We start from the raw sequence: 16883 nt of genomic DNA on the forward strand, positions 1-16883 counted from the left end.
ACAAGGATAGTCACTTTGAAAGAAAGAGATACTTTAGAAGACACAAACATCGAGAAGCTTCAGCAGTCAAACATTGGATACCGAGACTTTACATGCCTACGTACATCCTTAGATTATAAGTACAAGCTAAAGAAGAACTTGTTTGCAATGATCAGACAATTGGGACGGCCCACATTCTTCATCACCTTCTCCTCTGCGGAAAGACTTTGGGAACCACTAACGACATGTCTACAAGAGCTTCACTTCACGTCAAACAGTACAGAGGGAATCGCTACACAAAACACAATAAGAGATCTCATGAGATCAAATCTTGTGACCACCGCAAGGTACTAGGTCAAGAGGTTCCAAGCGATCAAGAGGTTGCTACAAAAATGTGAAAGTTTGGGGGGCCATTTAATGTTGATCCAATCAAATAGATAGAATTGCTACAATGTCCGATCATGTGTGAAATACATCAAACGCCTAGCCGATGTATCCGAACATGTGTGAATCCTGGGTTTAGACTAAAAGGGGCATTCGTCAAAATCGTTGGATCTTGCGTAGAAGGGAAGGTGCCCTCCCCTCCCCCCCCTCCCTCGAGCCCCGGTCAGAGGTTGGAATTTGGAGCAGAACCAATGCGTGAATTTGGCGAGCTGCAGCTATGAACAAGTAGTCAGGACCGGAGAGCGGCGGCGGTCGTCCTTCGTTTGCTGCCGCCTTGGTCTGAACCTAGACTTAGCCTGGTTCCAATGTGCACAACCCTGAACCCGGAGCTTCTCTAAACGGTCGTTCAGCAGACAGGCTGTAGCCTATTAGGGTTTCCACCTTCATCTCCTTGTCCATCAGCAGCGATGGAGTTTTGGGGTATGTCTTTTCCTCCTCTTGCTCTCTTATTCACATGAGCATCTCCAAATTCTTTTTCATGGATCTCAGAAAATCGCTCTGCTTTCTGTTATTCGTAGCTCCTTCCCACGAACACGGTCCCTTTCACTTTGCACAGTTCAGCGTTTGCTCGTTTCGTCCTTAATCAGCTGACTAGCGCCCCTTTCGTGGGATACAATGCAAACACTAAATGAGCATATGAATGGGAACCGCTTTTGGTTAAAAGAGCTAGCGATTTGCGTAAGGGGCAATGCTTAGACAGCGCTTCTGGGAACTGGCATGGCTGAAAAGTGAGACGAACTGGTGAACACGTCGGCTGGGAATACGTCGACTGCACCATTTGAACTTTTAAGATAGATACTCCGAAGCCTCTGTCGTCACTCTATCCAACAGCAGAGTGGATCTAGGCACTCTGGCGATAAAAATGCTGTTTAAGGCTTACGCTGACAATTAAAGAAGTTGAGATGACGACACGGGAAATGTATTTGTAATAATGAGACAAGAGCATACAGTTGTCTACTATATTGAGAATTGCAAATGCATACAAAAGCCCTCAATGCAAGACTAGGTCAATTTCGGGCAATAAAAACACATACTAGAGAAGGTTGCGAATAGAAACAAGATTTGCAATGGATTATGGAATAGCTCAAAGCACCTGAGTAGACACCACTACCAAAAGTGTGAAAATATACATTCAGTATGTCCTAGTAAAGGTAAAGGTATGTCCCTCCTATGTTGTCGTCCAAGAGTGGGTTCACACCACCCAGTGGTCATCCTCCAAAACGGTGGTGTGAAAGGCATCCTAGTTGGCCCAATAGGAGGGACAGACTTGGACACTGACACAAAAAATATAACCGGGCCATCAAGGCCGCCCACTTCAAGGACAACTCCTCCAACCGCTTACATGATTGGCCCATTCCATCTCCTCCAACCGTTACATCAATCACACCTAGTGACATAGATTAGTAGCCCAATGACTGCCAGATGGTGTGAACCACCACACCCGGTGGCCATCCTCCAATCTTGTTTCCTCTTCCATGGGGTGGTATGAACCCAGCCTAAGGTAAGGGCCGTGCTTAATCGACTTGAAAATGACCTAAAGTAGATGGCGATAAAAATTAAGCTCTTGTCGCTTTCACCTTACGTGCGATTCTCAAATTATCATGATTCCTCCTTGGCTTGTGTCTCCCTTTGTCTCCTTGCTCCCTTTCTGTCTCTCCCACCCTTTGTAACCCTCTCATTCCCTACCTAGGCGTTCGCTCGCTCCCTTTTACTCTGAGATCTACCTGTAGCTCCTTGCCCCTGGCCTTCGCTCTCTCTTCAGCCTCACAATCTTTGAGGGGAGGGAGAGAGGGAAGAGAGGGGGAGTGGAGGCTGAGCGATGGTGGAAGGGAGAAGGCGAGGAGAGCAGGGAGGTGGCGGCGAGGAGGTAGAGCTTCTAGATCAATTGGCGTAAGCTTAGAGCTCTTCTGTATGACTTTAATAAAACTCAATTAATTAGTGCTGTAAGCACATGTGAATTAAAGTTATTCCTATATGATCATCTAGATATGTCCTTGTTTCCTTCAAAGCTGCTCTCATACCCGAGAGAGAGAGAGAGAGAGAGAGAGAGAGAGAGAGAGAGAGTCTATTAACGTCCACGGAAGACCAAGAGGTCTATGGGACAGCACAGAACCCAATACATCAGTTTAGGGAGGGCACATGGCAGCTCCCATGGAGTGCAAAAGCATCTCTATTTATTCAGAATAGCTACATCTAATAAAGCATAAAAACATATAATCGGCCATACATCAGTTTAAGACTGAGAGTCTTTTGGTTTGGATTTGAATTCTTTCATAATTGCCATGCCTTCACGGTATACTGCCCATTTTCCATCCTTCCTTGCAGCTCTAACCTTGGCTAATTTAGTCGCTTTGCTTTTCAATTGTGCAAACTACTCGGTGCTTTCTATCAATTCAGACGACGGATTTTGTAGAGGCGTTTGAATGAAATGATTGCGAGTTGCCAAACACATATACTTGAACTTAAGAGTTTGCAATTAAGCTGGAATTAAGACTTATACAGCTTAAACACAAAGTGACATCATTGGAAATTGCAATATGATTGAGGGGCCAAGACGCCCCCCCCCCCCCCCCCCCCTTATCCAGGCTCACTTTATTCTTTAAAATGGAGATACAAGACCAAGGTGCAATGCACCTTCCAAATTGATGAACTCAGGGAAAGCCTAGGACCTAGATACAAGACTCAAGGGCATATGTACAAGGTAGACAACAAAAAGGAGGACTCCAAGCTCAGGTTTCAACTCTTGGCTTGCCCAATCCACAAGGAAGAAGCCTGCAACAATCACCACTTACATCCAACATTAGAGGCAAGCACTAGTTTCTAGAAAGATAGTAGAAACAACATGAAATAGTGCTGTAAATGAGATAAACTTGACAATACAGGCTCCCTTCGTGACTTGACCCTTTTGTAGATGAAGTCCTTGATGCCTATGAAGCTACCTTGGGTGAGGAGAGTGTGGAAATGGGGCTGGAATGAGAACAGCTTAGAAAAACAGCCTGTAGGCTAGAGAGAGAAAGCCTTTATGGAGTGATAGCTGTAGAGAGAGAGTGCCAATGCTGATCCCAAGGGAGGGGATGTAAGAGAGGAGCTGCTGCTGTTCCAGAGGTGCACAGAAAGGTAGATTTCTGCAAGGGGAATGGGCTGGAACAGTAGAGAGAGAAATTTTGCAGTAGAGAGAGAAAGACTGCAGCAGGAGAGAGAAAGGGGCTGTGGCTGCTCCAGGCTAGGAGAAGGAGAGAGGATGCTGCTGCTGTTCCAGAAGAGCTGAGAGGGGGCAGATTTCTAGAGAGGAGGGGTTGGAACTGTAGAGAGAGAATGTGCTGTTATAGAGAGAGAAAGTGCTGCTGAGGTGAGAGAATGGCCTGGGGAGAAGCTGGCTGCACCCAAGGAGCTGAGAGGAGGCAGATTTATGGAGAGGAGGGGCTGGAACTGTAGAGAGAGAATGTGTTGTTGTAGAGAGAGAAAGTGCTGCTGAGGTGAGAGAATGGCCTGGGGAGAAGCTGGCTGCACCCAAGGAGCTGGAGAGGTTCTGCTGCATCAACCAAAAGGAGAGAGAAGAAAAGTGACAAATTTTTCATGTAGGGAATGAAGGGGAGAGGCCTTCTTTTATAGGCTCAGCCCCCCCCCCCCCCCGAGGCTTAGAGTGGAAGGTGGACACTTGTCCCAGATTTTTGGTGGGCTGCAGTCCCAAAGAGGACAGCCCACAACCTGCCCCAAATCTACCAGATTTGGGGCTAGACACTTGGCCTGCATGCCTTGCCACTTGCCATGCATGCTGCCACATGTGTGGGACAGGTGGACTGACCTGCCAGCTCAGATTCCATGTGGCAGTCTGCCACGTGTCAGCTGCCACATGTCACTCCCAAAAACCCTAAAATTTCAAAGCTGTCAGAATTCAATTCTGATCGCACCCACGGGTTCCTAACAACTTGGACTATCTATTGACGTACTCCAAGGTCATAATTGAGCCATACTGAGCTCATTTGTTTGTCGTCTTATCTTGTATCTCCATTACTCTTGGCATGCTGCCAGGCCCACACCCAAAGCTTAGGGAACATTCTCTTGAATGGTTCCTAGGTCAGTATGCAATCTGTGCATTTGATTGGTCCCATGTTTGGGTACTCAGGTGGGGTGTGGTTTCCAGATGTCCCTCTCAAAGAGAGGCCATCACTCTTGTGGGTCACTAATGCCCATAACCCCAAGCAAGGGGGTCCACCCTCAAATGCTAGACCTAGTCCCCATTGTCCGTAACTGAATAGTAGGAAAGTATTTCATTTCTTAATAAGCATACCATTGAAAAACGAAAAGAAATAGTACCAAGCAAGTGGATACATGTTGAAGCAGGATGACAAATTGCGCTTGTGTGAGCTCCTGAGCTATCCATACCTTCGTCCCTTTCAGCTTATGTGATTGGCGAAGAATCTTGGTTCGTAGCCTACGTGACTTGAAAGTGATGATAGCATGTCCTTTGGAGTGTTTGATATTAGTTGCTACCTCATCATCATCCTTCCATTCAATGATGGGCATGGCTGCTTTGACCTATGCTAAAGTTTCACTAAAAGAGTCCTCATCCTTGTACCAGTTTTCCGAAAGTCCTATCCGAATCTTCAATAAGTTCACATCTGGCTTCATGCTCCTTAATTTCTTCTTGAATGTCAGTTTTACTTGCCTTTGTCTCCACTTCCACACTTAGCTCCTTCTTGAGTGAATGAAGTCTTTAATTGTGGAGACTAGTTGAGGAGTAGGTAGGGAAGTCTTACATGCCTTCGTAACTTCGTCTATGATTGCTTGCTTGGCAGGCCCTTCGAAAAATTGAAGTTTAGCTGAGCATCTTTAAGTCACGAACCTCTTGCTGTAAGTAAAAGATTTGCTCATGATGACCAATGATAAACCGATTTAAACCTCCTTTATAGTATGTATGTGCATACGTTGAATGCGTCTTAGCTGCAACCGTGGAGTATTGCACTCGATTAGTTGGAGTAGTTGGTGTAGAGAGGGGAGGGGATCTAGATTTTGAGGAGAGGCTAGGCCACTCCATGTTAGCCATATCTGCAAGGACCCTGAGCTAACTAACCCCCGAATTAGGCTAGGGGTCTCAGCCTAGTTCAGGGTTAGTTAGCTGCTAAATGAGAGGTAAGCAGGCGTGTGCATACGGAGAATGTGTCTTAGCTACAACTGTGGAGTATTGTACTTGATTAGTTGGAGTAGTTGGTGTAGAGAGGGGAGGGGATCTGGATTTCGAGGAGAGGCTAGGCCACTCCATGCTGGCCATATCTGCAAGACCCCGAGCTAACTAACCCCCGAATTAGGCTAGGGGTCTCAGCCCAGTTCAGGGTTAGTTAGCTACTAACTGAGAGGTAAGCAGGCGGAGAGGTTAGACAAGAGTTAAGAGGTAGGTAGGCAGAGAGGGTAGACGGCTGGGCTGGGGTTGAGCGGAGCAGATGAGGAGCTGAGTGGAGTGGGTGAGGGCTTAGCGGTGCGGGTGAGGGTTGAGCAGTTGAGTGGAGCGGAGAGGCTAGATGACTAGGCGGGTGAGGGCTGAGTGGTGAAGGACGGGCTGAGGGAGGATAGACAGGCGGGCTGAGCGACGATGGACGACCAGAGTGGGCGGAGCAACGCGGGAGAGGAGCGACCGGGGGGGGAGAGAGAGAGAGAGAGAGAGAGAGAGAGAGAGAGTGTAGCATGCAACGGTTATCTGATCGTGTAATTCACAGCAAGACCTTCTTTAAACCTTTAGCGAGGAATGAGCGTCGTTTACCATAGAGAGAGGAAGGAGATGAGGGTAGAGAGAGAGTAGAGTCGACAACCGATTGGGTCCCTGTACGCACTGAGGGCCCCCTCCCCCAATCAGGGGAGAATTTGCTTTATACTTGGAGAACTGAGAAATACAAAGAACACTCTTCAAGAGAGCACGGAACACGCTTCTGAAGAGCTCACTGTGCACACGTATAGCAGACCCAAAGATCTGAGAGGCAACGCCAACCAATACCGAGACCTTGATGCTGTCCACACTGATGTAGGACGCTTCTACAAGGCAAGGAAGAGGCTTGTGCTATCTAGCGGAATGCAGGGTTACTGCGTGAGAGAGAGTGAAAAGCTAGAAGTGATAGATCCTATGAGATAACTGAGAGATGACGGAAATATAGAGCTGAGAGTGAGCTGTGTAAACTGTAAAAGAGAGCTGAGAAAGCTGAGGAAACAGTGTCCAAACCTCTCTCCGTTTGTTGGTCCAAACCTCCGAGTGTTGTGCTGCGTGGTCACCTTCAGATCAGGCTGAACTGATGGCCAAGGGACTGAGGCTAGAGCAGGGCCAGATCTGAGGATCTCAGGGGCTGCACAGGAGGCTGAAGTGGAGCTGTAGGAGGACTGAAGGCAGGAGCAAACTAAATGAGAAAACAGGGCAGCCAAGGGGCCCTTTTATAGGGCTGGACTGAGCCAACCCAGTCTGTAAACAGACTGACTCAGTCTGTTTTACAGACTGGCTGGCCTACAACCAGCCTATAAAAAGCCCTCCCTGGCTCATTTGTCAAGGGAGTTTTTGGGCAGCCTTTGCAGGCTGCCTTCCTTGCTTACCTGTCCAGCCTTTGGGGACCCTAAAGGGACTCCTAACCTAGGCTAAGACCTAAACTATAAGATGGAAACACTTAACCTATTGTTCTCCAGTGGGTACTAGTGAACAAGAACTGACTACTGACTTGACCTAAGGCTGAGAGACTGACCTACGTAGCTTGTGCCTGACTGTCCTTGGACAAGGGCTCACAAAGGGGTCACAGCATACGACAAAATCTCCTATCTTGGAACTATAATGCACTTGTCGATGTAGCCAGTGTGTCACCTTGCACCCAAGTGCAGGGGGGCATGTGACATTCCCTCCTCCTTAACTTGGCAGTAGGTTCATTGCTTCCAAGTAGTCCGCCAATATCTGGGGAAACTCGTGGAAAAAATCTTCCTCCAACCACACTGCTTCATGGGTACCTCGATCACGGAACTTGGTGTAAAACTCCCGGATCCTGCGTCCTGACCCATGCTTGAATTTATGAAGAAGGATCTGTTCTGGCTGCAAAACTTCGGCTTCATCAAGAACTTCAGGTGGTTGCTCGTCGGAAATCTCTGAAAGAGGAGGCTTAAAATATGGCTTCAACCAAGCTATATGGAACACGTTGTGCATAGTCCAACTGTCTGGTAGGCGTAACTTCATTGAGACATCGTTGATCTTTTGAATAATAGGGAATGGTCCGAAGTTCCTGAAGGACAGCTTAGGGCATCGCTTGCCCACCTGCTTCAATCGTTGCTTGATAATGCGTAAATACACCCATTGACCCTCTTTATACTGGACATCTCGTCTGGATTTGTTAGCTTGGCGTGTATACGATGCTTGAGCTTTGGCGATGCGGCTTTTCACGGACTCCGTACTCTCTGCCATGGATTGGGTGGTTTTGTTGGCTTCAAGAGATGGAGACACCATCCGGGTGAGGAGTGAGGTAAATCGCCGTCCAAACGCTGCTTCATAAGGTGTGCGACCAATACTCGAAGAATAGGTATCGTTCAAAATGGTCTGCACAAGCGGAAGAAACTGCTCCCACTTTCCCTGAGCATCATGACAATATGATTTCAAAATATCAAATGCCAGACCATTATACTTTTCCGTTCGTCATTCGATTGCGAATGGAAAGCGCTGGACCTCTGCAGCTTAGTATCAAAATTATCAAACAAGGCTCGTCAAAAGTTAGACGTAAACTTAGAGTCCTTGTCGGATGTGATGGTCTTTGGCAACCTTCCAATGGGATACCAATGCTTGATAAACAAACGAGCTACATCTTCAGCGCTGGCCGTTTGTTTGCAGGAAATGAGCATACGTTCTAACTCCCCCTCCATAGACTTTGAAAGTCGATAAGGGAACTTACTTGGAGGTGTCGAGTCCGGAAGTAGATCGATGCGATGGTCTTCCGGTCGGTTGGGAGGTAGTTGGGGTGGCAGATCGTCCCGGAGCATTATGTCTTTGAACTCTTCGAGTAGATCCACCATTGCTTGTCCCATCGGAGGAGCAGCTTGAACTGCAGTGATCTGGCACTGGACATAGACAAGTGCACACATGGCACCCTTGCGTATGGCACGACTTGCTTGAATATGAGAGATTAATGGAATCCTTGGTATGCTCTGATCACTGCGTATCACGGCGGGCTCAGGTAAACCTTCCACAATCGTGAAGGTGTCCTGCTGCCAATCAGGCATCGGAACATGCTCACGGAACCACTGAATCCCGAGGATCATGTCGCACCCCATCAAAGGAGTCAATATAAAATCCCGCGTAAACATGGCCTTCTGAAGTGAAAAAGTGAACTGGATGGCCTTATGCATGATGTGTGTGCGCAAGCTGGGCGTGAACTCGTCCACTGCAAGCTCGTGAGGCACCAAGGTGCACCCCACTGTCTTGGCAAGCTGAGGGGAGGTGGCATCTTCTGAACTCCCCATATCGAACATGACAATAAACTGATGCCCGTTAGCTGTGCCATACGCTCGAATGAGCGTCTTCTTTTGATCTGAGAAGTCGCCCTCCTTCTTACCTTGAAAGACCACTGTGGAAACGGCGTTCAAAGCAGGGAAGACGACATTCGTAGCTGAAGGATGGAGGCGAAGCTGGAAGAGCCAATACATTAGCGACGGACGAAGTAGGTGCTTTCACATCCTTTTCGGCAAGCCACTGCGGACAATCCTTCTTGCCATGCCCAGCGATGTGGTGGCAATGAAAGCAGTGATGTTTTTGGTGGTATTGCTTCTGCTCGTCGGGCTGTCGATAGCCTCCTGTGGCGAAGCTGTGGCGGAGATGGCCATTGCGCTCAAACTTGCCTGCATAGCGGCTAACATCTGTTTGTGTTGGAGAAGCATCGCCTCTCGGTCTAGCTTTTGTTGCCTCTCTCTGCCTACGCGAGCTCTTCGCGTCGCAGTGCCTCCTCATTTTTGTGTTCCTCGCGCATCAACAAGAGCAATTTTTCAAAATCTGTGGTTCTTTCTTCCAGCGGCTTTTCTGCTTCTTTTTCCTCCAGACGTTGTTTTGTCTAGTCCAGCTGTCTTCTGCTTTCTTCCAGCTGGGATGAATGTTCTTCGAGTTGCTGGAGCAGGACCCGATTCTGCTCTAGAAGGTTCGACATCACTTCTTGAGCATTTGGCGGAAGCGTATCTTGTTGATAGTCTTTCTCCTCTTCAAAGTCTTCACGGTTGAAATCTTTTCCTGACCCTTCCATGGTGCTTGATTGTGTGTCCTTTCCGGATCTCAGCACAACCATACACTCGCGATAGTCAAGCTGGATATAGACCGAAGCTCTGATACCAATGTAACATGCAACGGTTATCTGATCGTGTAATTCACAGCAAGACCTTCTTTAAACCTTTAGCGAGGAATGAGCGTTGTTTACCATAGAGAGAGGAAGGAGATGAGGGTAGAGAGAGAGTAGAGTCACAACCGATTGGGTCCCTGTACCCACTGAGGGCCCCCTCCCCCAATCAGGGGAGAATTTGCTTTATACTTGGAGAACTGAGAAATACAAAGAACACTCTTCAAGAGATCACAGAACACGCTTTTGAAGAGCTCACTGTGCACACGTATAGCAGACCCAAAGACCTTAGAGGCAATGCCGACCAATACCGAGACCTTGATGCTGTCCACACTGACGATGTAGGACGCTTCTGCAAGGCAAGGAAGAGGCTTGTGCTGTCTACCGGAATGCAGGGTTACTGCGTGAGTGAGAGAGTGAAAAGTTAGAAGTGAGAGATCCTATGAGAGAACTGAGAGATGACGGAAATATAGAGCTGAGAGTGAGCTGTGTAAACTGTAAAAGAGAGCTGAGAAAGCTGCGGAAGCAGTGTCCAAACCTCTCTCCGTTTGTTGGTCCTAACCTCTGACTGTTGTGCTGCGTGGTCACCTTCAGATCAGGCTGAACTGTTGGCCAAGGGACTGAGGCTAGAGCAGGGCCAGATCTGAGGATCTCAGGGGCTGCACAGGAGGCTGAAGTGGAGCTGTAGGAGGACTGAAGGCAGGAGCAAACTGAATGAGAAAACAGGGCAGCCAAGGGGCCCTTTTATAGGGCTGGACTGAGCCAACCCAGTCTGTAAACAGACTGACTCAGTCTGTATTACAGATTCAGTCTGTTTTACAGACTGGCTGGCCTACAACCAGCCTATAAAAAGCCCTCCCTGGCTCATTTGCTAGGGGAGTTTTTGGGCAGCCTTTGCAGGCTGCCTTCCCTGCTTACCTATCCAGCCTTTGGGGACCCTAAAGGGACTCCTAACCTAGGCTAAGACCTAAACTATAAGATGGAAACACTTAACCTTCTGTTCTCCACTGTAGAGACAGGGGGAGCCAAAGAGGCCGTGGTGGATGGCAGAGAGGCCAAAATGCAAACAGCAATGTTGAATGCTACTATTGTGGCAAAATGGGTCATATGGCTAAAGACTGCTGCAAAAAGCAGAATGACATTATGAATGGAAAATTGCAGCAAGGCAATTATGCATCCTCTAGTAGACAGGGTGATGACAGAAATGAGCATTTGTTTATGGTGCAGCATATGACAAATTCTGTAACAAGTGCAGAAGAAAGCAATGATGTGTGGTATGTTGATTCATGTGCGTCAAACCACATGACAGGTCACGCTGAATGGATGCAGGATGCAAGAAAAATGGAAAAACTGGGATTTGTGGAGAGTGGTGACGATACTGCACATCCTATTGTGCAGATTGGCAAAATTCCTTTGTCTATGCAGGATGGGAAAAAGAAATACTTGTCTGATGTATTTCATGTTCCGAACATCACCAAGAACCTGGTTTCTGTTGGTCAGATGGTTGAGCAGGGCTTGCAGGTCAGATTTAATCCTCATGGATGCTTTGTTGAGGATATGAAAAATAATGGTCGCTTGATAGCAAAAGGAAAGAAGAAGGGCAGGATGTTTACGTTGGATGCGGACATGCCTGAATTGAGTGCAGCAATGTTTGCACATGGGACCGGTGTAGTTGCAGATATTGATATCTGGCACAAACGCATTGATCATGTTAATATACAATGACTTAAATCAATGCAAGCCCAAAATATTGTTGCAGGATTGCCTAAATTCAAGGTTGCAGAAATGCACAAGGTTTGTGAACCCTGTCAATTTGGGAAACAGGCAAGGAAACCTTTTCCTAGGCATGTTCAAGAGAGTAAAAAGCCATTGGAATTAATCCACTCTGATGTGTGGACTACAAAAGCTGCATCTATTGGAGGCTGTCACCTTGCACCCAAGTGCAGGGGTGCATGTGACAGAGAGAGAGAGAGAGAAAGAAAGAAAGAAAGAAAGAAAGTGTATTATTGTCCACTAGAGGCCAAAATGGACCCATGGGACATCAAGAACTCTGCATACAAGATAGCACAAAATCAACGTGCCCCAAAGAAGAGGCATCGTCGAATATCATCTAAGTGCTACGCAATATAATGCAAGTGAAAGTACATAATGTCAAATCTGAGCCTAAATACAGAGTAAACTAGATGCAAGGAAACCGCCCTCGGGTGTAAAATGGGGAGATGAGCACAATATGCCAATGCAAAGATACAAGTCCAGGTGTCACGGAGTCTGAGAACCAAAATAATACTGGAAATCCTGTCCATCGACTCTGCCTCCTGCTATGAGAGTACAAATCTGGGCAAAGGTGAGGTGAGCGGCTGGTGGGGCGAGATCTCCATGAGTAAGCCTCCTCCGAAATGCTGCCATCATCCTGGATCGTCTGGAGATGAAGCGGCGAGTACGTCCCCTATGTAACAAGATCCTGCGGCGTCTACAAACCATCTCATATGTACATCCACATGGTGGAGGCATGTGTCCTGTGTGGGCTCTGCCGTCCTCGTGCTCCTCCTGGTCTCTGTCCTCTGGTATGGCGTGTGCCTGAGCTCTATGAGGCTGGGCTCTATCACGCTCCGGTCTGTGCTCTCTGAGGTAGTCTCGCCGAGCATAGTGGCCTCCCTGACATAAAGGGCTAGGCAACGCTGATCCTCGTAGTCCATCACTCGTGAGAGAGGTCCAAAGCCATCCGTGAAGAGACAGTGGAATCTACCTCTGATCTCATAATATAGCGGGCATCTGCAAATGAAGTGCTCCTCTGACTCCACCTCTCCCATGGTGCAACAAGGGCAGATCCTGGTCTCTCGGCCTGGTCGCCGTCCATCCTCCATGCGTCGCATCCTACCAGCCTCTATCTCGAGCTGATGCGAAGAGACTCTAAGCTGGCCGAGGGCAATCCTCAGTGAGTGGGACATGTGGGTACCTGTATAGCCTGGTGGGATGACAAATCCATCCTCTGAGATCCGAAGGAAGTGGTCACGATATGTGGCCATCTTCACCGGAAGCTGCGTGGGATAAATCCAAGTGCGATACGTATGAAGCTGCAGCAAGTCTGCTCTCGTGACCTGGCTAAGCTCGTGGCGAGTCAACTCGAGATGAGGGGCATCTATGCTGTATCGGAACAGAGGCAGTCTATCCATGTCTAGTCCAAGAGATGTGAGCCACCTAGTGAGAGAGAGAGAGAGAGAGAGAGAGAGAGAGAGAGAGAGAGAGATGATATCATGTGAAAGGGTTGTATTAAAGTCCTCTGATTTGTGGGACTAGTGATTGCTATCAACAAAATTGTGATCTTTTCAATCCGGTGAAGCAAAATACTTTAGACTTACTATGTAGTTAGTACTTGATGCGCTAGCTTGTGTACCAAGTGGAGAAAGCCGCATAAATGGTCTTGGTCCCACTTATCCTTGAAACATAGGAAATTCAGAACCTACCCGTTAGGGTTAGTATAGAAACCTTAGACTTTGGAACACGTAGCCCACAACAGAAGCGGTTAGCGTTTTAACCTAAACGAGGTAAGACCCTTTGGAAATCGAAGGGAGCATGTTTAGTGTAAATAAAATCAGTTTTAGAAAGCCCTATGAGTGAAAAACGAAATCTGAAAATCAATTTCTGGTAGCCTAAAAGACAAAAAACGGAATTGAATGTGAGAAAAAGAAAGTGTAGTGATTGATAAAAGTGAAATATGTGAAGAATACTTGCCCCATGACTCGTCTTGGGCACTGGAAAGGAAGAAAGGTAGGCTGAAACAGAAATTCCAGCAATCATCAAGTTGGAAGGTAGGCTGAAACAGAAATTCCAGCAATCATCAAGTTGGACAGTAGGAGGATGGCTAGGAAGAGGGCGAATTTGTAAAGAGAGCAACAAGGAGAGGGTGCAAATTTGCACAGAGAGCAATCGTGACTGCTTAGAATTGAGCCCAAACTTTATGTAGACCTTTAAAGCAGGCTGAAAAAGCTGAAAAAACAATTTCTATTATTTTATTTTCTAATTATAGTATTTGATTTGTTATTCTATGTTAGAATAGTTTTAAGGAGTTATTTGAATACTTTAAATAGGTCACTTAAAATGTTACCCCATGACCCCTCTACATGCATACAAGTAATTAATCTTGGGCCTAGGACTCAGTTAACCCGAGAACTTAAATGGCTTGTATCTAGTTCTAAACAACTCAGAATTCTACCAAACTGGAACCATCTTTTAGCCTCAGAAGCCCTAGAAACTAGATACTCATGGACTGGGTTCTGAGATCACTTCCAACCCACAAGACTATGTGATTGGGAGTAGAACAATTGGGCCTGGAGAAGCCTTGTGGATGTGTGAAGCGTCATCAGTCTCGTACGGCATGTTGGTAATTTAATACTAGGTGGAGGGTGATCCGGTAAGATAGTCATTCGATTGATAACTTCATTGGCATGAAGTCCACCCCATGCACTAGATTCCGACATCGTGTCGTTGGATGTGACTATGATGGATACTGAAGATCCATGGCCATGTTGAAGATGGCAAAGAGAGAGACCATGCTGAAGACGGTAACAAAATACCATACTGAAGATGGTAAACATAGGCCATGCTGGAGATGGCAAACCAAGACCGTACTGAAGACGGTAGATCACACTGAAGGCGATAAGAGCTCTGATGTCTGGAAAGGGTCACACTGAAGGGGACAAGTGCTATACTAGAGATAGCAATGCATGGTGATCAGCCATGAAAAGAGAGCACTTGAATTGCCGATGAAGATGTGCACATGGTAGCAGAAGATGCCAGGCCGGGATGTGAAAACGTGTCACAGAAACTCATATAGAAGGATACACATGTGTGGTAAGTAAAAACGAGATCTCAAGAAAGTAAAAAATAATGATTAAAAAAATATGGCAGTGAGAAAGGGTCATTGTTACAACTTTTGCTAGGGCTCTAGCCCTTCCTCCTCGCCTATACAAAGGGGGGTCATTGCACACTCCAATAGCAAATGCTGAGCCTTTTCGGGAGGCAGTGTGGACCGGCGAGTGTAGACATTTTGTCCTCTGTGAAAACTCAGCATTGCAATCTCTTGCAATTGCTGTTTTTACGCGGCACCTTTGCTAGATGTTGTGCATGGCTACCTCACAAAAATAAAGGTAGTGAGAGATCAACTAGGAGAAGTTGGACCCTGTTTAGTTGCCTATGCTCATGTTGAACATGTTGTTGAAGAGATTCAGCACCTTTGGACCCAGCATTAGCCCCGTTTGTGAGTTGGGTCGGCTGTTGGCCAGACTAGGGACATGCCAGCCCTATAAAAGGCCCCATTGTCAGGCAGGTCAGCCTGTAGCATTGTAGCACCTCCAAGAGCACTCAGCAGGACGGATCTACTCGCAGGTAGAAAGCCTACTGAGATGCAAAGGAGGGGGCATAGGTGGACACATGTGATAGGAAAACTTTCTTTCTTGCAGCCTTGAGGTTATATATGCTTTCACCTTGGTTATAGCAAGCAACCATTTTCTTGCTTCTAGATTGATGTTTTGCTGTGAATAGCACAAATACGCAAGCCAAGAAAATGCAGCTCAATCAGGAGTTGCATAATGTGCAGAGAGAAAATATGAGCAATTTCAGTTTTTTGCTGCTTTTTCCAGTTCTACTTTGTAATCGAAGCCTTGCATTATTGTAATTTATAAATATACCAAGGGTTATCCTTGGTATGGGTTGCACCTTATTCACACCCATTAGGTGCTATTATCTTCTCTCTAAACCCTTATCGTTGAACAACATGTGAATGGTATTTTCAGTTTCCATGGCTAATTGAAATTCTAGTTTAATGAAGTGATTTACTCGTAATTGCATTTCTGCTATAGCACGACTCAGGCAGGGATCAGAGCTTGCCTAGACCTTCTACTTCTACTTAAGGCCCTTCTCTTTCAATTCTCCAACCCGGTTATGAGGATCACTCTCCACTAGTTGCTGACTGAAGCAAGAGCTTCCCTGAGCCCTACATGGGGATTTCCGCGGAGAGAAGGGGCTGGACTAGAAATCGCAGAAGCAAAAGTCCTCCTAACTGATCTGTGGTTTGCTCTAGGCTTCCTGCTGCCCAGTGCTGGAGCAGGCCTGGCCATCCCTGCCTATAAATCTCGCTTACCTCTACATCTTTGCTGCTTCTAGCCTAATGTTTGGCTGCGAATCTACTCCTGCTGGCCACAACTCTGCTTTTCATGCGCAAGCATACCCAAAGGCACAATCGGTTTTTGTAAAACTACCCTCTTCTTGCTGCTTTTTCTAGTTCTACTCAGTGATTTCTATCTGTAATTGCCCTTGGAGGTAATTTCACTCACTTCTAACCTACTCTAACTGAGTTCTAAGTAGGTTGGATTAAAAAATATTGGTTGTTTTTTGCGCCAAAAAAAAAAGATTGTCACACAGGAGATTTTACAACAAGTCTGATCTATCACATAATACTTCTGCTAGCAATGTGTACTTCTGCAGGTATAAAACAAAGCTGTCAAAGATGGCGAATATCCTTTCTACTTGAAGTTACAAGATTTTACTTTGGAATGGCTTTCTTTCCTTTATTTTTATTTTTATTTTTTGGGGGGGGGGGGGGTTTCTTAACTCGATGTTTGGCACAATGTTCAGTGAAGATCTTTCAGATACAGTTTAAATCAATCGTACCATTGAAGCTCCCATAATCTAGTTTCATTTTATTGTGGAAGCTAACGGTTTTGCAGAGCGTGCATTCATTGTCGTTCTCTTTTTTGAAAGTAACTGTTCATGTGTTACAAACTCAAAAGAGGATAATGTTACAAAAAGAGAGTGAGAGCAAGAGAGCTGAACGTAGTGCTTGCAATAGAAGAAGTGACTAATACAAGAAGTGGGATGGGTTTTGTCTAAGTGACAAAACGTTATCCTTCACTAACCGTAGTTAGTGAACTAACTATGGTTAGGGGGAAAAACCTCTAAATGAGGGAAAAGTGCCCCTAACCTACTTATTACATTACATTGGTCATTGCTGAATTATAATAATAATTCTAACACCCCCCTGCAGTGCCAATGTCATGTACAAGGAAATGATTAATCACCAAAAGGAGATAAGTTCAGGGCACTGCGAAATGCCTCAAACTTTTCACGTGG

The 16883-nt window shown here is 46.4% G+C and overlaps 1 protein-coding gene across 6 annotated transcripts in view; it reads left to right on the plus strand.

Moving 5' to 3' along the window:
• The first annotated feature begins 705 nt into the window (after positions 1 to 705).
• LOC147904561 (uncharacterized) overlaps positions 706 to 16883 on the plus strand; it is a 43373-nt gene continuing 27195 nt past the window's right edge. For 5 of the 6 annotated variants that reach the window (XR_015543225.1, XM_087394691.1, XM_087394728.1 and 2 more), the window contains exon 1: positions 706 to 843. The gene's annotated coding sequence lies outside the window, so the exon portion shown is untranslated. Of the gene's footprint in view, positions 848 to 16883 lie in introns of all 6 variants that reach the window. The other variant, XM_087394704.1, reaches the window with a different exon arrangement.

The sequence above is a fragment of the Dipteris shenzhenensis genome, chromosome 2 (genome assembly GCF_047967505.1).
Source record: "Dipteris shenzhenensis isolate YYH24624 ecotype China chromosome 2, Dip_SZ_1.0, whole genome shotgun sequence".
NCBI classification, from domain to species: domain Eukaryota; kingdom Viridiplantae; phylum Streptophyta; class Polypodiopsida; order Gleicheniales; family Dipteridaceae; genus Dipteris; species Dipteris shenzhenensis.